We start from the raw sequence: 2,216 nt of genomic DNA on the forward strand, positions 1-2,216 counted from the left end.
ATGAGGGATAAACACCAAATCAAGAACTTTTTATAGGAGCAAAAGGCTGGTAAGAAGAGCTGAAGTAGGATGTCAGGACAAAGAAACACAGAATGGATGTTTGCATCAACACGTAAAATCCAGGTCTAAGAAGGCAGACATAAAATAAAAGTGGATGAGGCCCCCAAATTGGGTTGGGATATAACCCATACTTTATACATACTCCCTAGCCCAGTCCTTTGGTTTCATTGCCGCCTTCTGTCTTTTGGATTGGTTGTCTCTCTCTGTGCTACTGCAGAATTTTTAATTGCATTATATCATTTGCTACTTTCTGGATCACAATTTGCCTATTGATGTGTTTAAGTCCCAAAGTCCTGGTACTTCCTTGCAAAGAATAAAAGCTCAAAGGAAAAATGTTGAATGAGGTATATACTGCAGTATATACATTGGTTCTTGAGTACCTTATTCATTGAGAAGTACAAAGCCCCAACCCCGTCCTTGACAGGTAGAGATGAGATGCCTCCACACATTCTTTTTTTTTTTTTTTTTCTCACAAGAGAACAAATCCACTTTATTTACTTTTCAGCAAGTTTAAATCCTTGAGGGGTACAGCATTACACCGATTCTGTGTCCTATGGCTTTAGCAGGAAGGTTGCTTCGGAATTTGGCACGAACCATACCACTGTTGCCATGAGCACGAGTTACCTTTCCCCAGATTACTCTGGTTTTGTTCGGTTTGCCACCAGGAGTCACTGTGTTATTCTTTGCCTTGTACACATATGCACATCTCTTGCCTAGATAGAATTCAGTTTCATCTTGAGCATAAACACCTTCAGTTTTAAGAAGAGCTGTGTACTCTCTCTGGTTCCAGAGACCCCGCTTATAGCCAGCAAAAACGGCTTTGGACCACAGCCTTCCAGACATATTTGTTGTTTTAGAAGCCCTGTTCCCAGCAGGCCTCCCCAGGTGCCAAGATGGCGGAAAAAGGAAGGCGCCTCCACACATTCTTAATAAAACTAATGCATCCACTTCTGGGAGATATCAACTCCAGATATCAAACTCCAGATACCAAAACAGTGGGTGGCTGTTTTGGAGGCCTGAAGTCAATGTTGACTTTCCTCCATTCTGTTGAGAAGTTCAGTAGTAACTAGGGATACAAATAAGTTGATCATTCTATAGAAAATAATGTATAATTGTTTCCTCAGTTTTCAATTCATTCAGTGATTCCACAAACCTTTTATAAGAGTAAGGAGACATGCTAAACATCTGACCATACAATGATAATGTATTTGTGTTTGTGTCTGTTGTGGGTGTATTGTTTTACAACGCTTTTTCTTTTTAAAAAATAGGTGTCTTATATATGATACATATAAACATGGATACTTATAGATATTAATTTATGATAAATTATATATCATAATTTAAATTGTAATCATATAGGAGGTGGTATAAGTCAATAACTATAAAGGGCCCAAAATTTTGCCCAGCTTGTAAGCTGAAAAAATTAGCCTGCCATCGTTTTATAGATGCTGGCAGAAGACATGAGACTCCTGGGGCAGAGACAAAGGACTTTATTACTCACAGCACTAGCACGAGATTCATGTTTGTGCTAGTTCTCTGTGTCCTCTAAATCCCCCAAGGGTGACACAGGTAGGCATAGATGAATGCTGTGAAGTGGCACAGTTGGTGTTTGTCACAACTGAAGAACCCTGAGCTTAGGAAAACCCAATCTTTTATAGTGGGATGCAAGCAAAACCATCTACCATTTATGCTGAAGGAAGGCATTATCTTTATTATAGAGGACAGAAAACAAACCTTCCCTTTTCTCTGCAGCAAAATACTATTTCTATCTTCTAGGGCTCTTTGCTCTATACCTTCTTGAAAAATTAGTCTAGAACAAAATTTGGCAGTGCTTCTACTCACAAGATGTGCAGAAACATAGGGATTCATGGAGACCTGTCTCCCAACAGTATAATGCTACAGGTTAGTGTTAATACGGATATAAGAATAGGAGGTAGATAAAAAGGAGAAGTAAATTGACAAAAGAACATACCAAAAAATAAAGCTAACACAGCTAGAATAAGAAATCCTAGGTCTAATTAAGATCAGAGACTACAGAAAAGCATGTAGAAAGGTTGACTTAGGCTTGAATTGCTTGAATCATGGAGAGAGAATAATTCAAAGGATTTGAGTGAGAAACAGAGAATCTAAGAAGCGTCTTAGGGAATACAGAGGCC

General features: G+C 38.8%; 1 pseudogene; it reads right to left on the reverse strand.

The window, feature by feature from the left end:
* Positions 1-554: 554 nt before the first annotated feature.
* Positions 555-939, reverse strand: LOC109448977 (large ribosomal subunit protein eL33 pseudogene; annotated as a pseudogene).
* Positions 940-2,216: the final 1,277 nt, after the last annotated feature.

Source organism: Rhinolophus sinicus, chromosome 17 (genome assembly GCF_057876585.1).
Source record: "Rhinolophus sinicus isolate RSI-liver-muscle chromosome 17, RSI-T2T, whole genome shotgun sequence".
NCBI classification, from domain to species: Eukaryota; Metazoa; Chordata; class Mammalia; order Chiroptera; family Rhinolophidae; genus Rhinolophus; species Rhinolophus sinicus.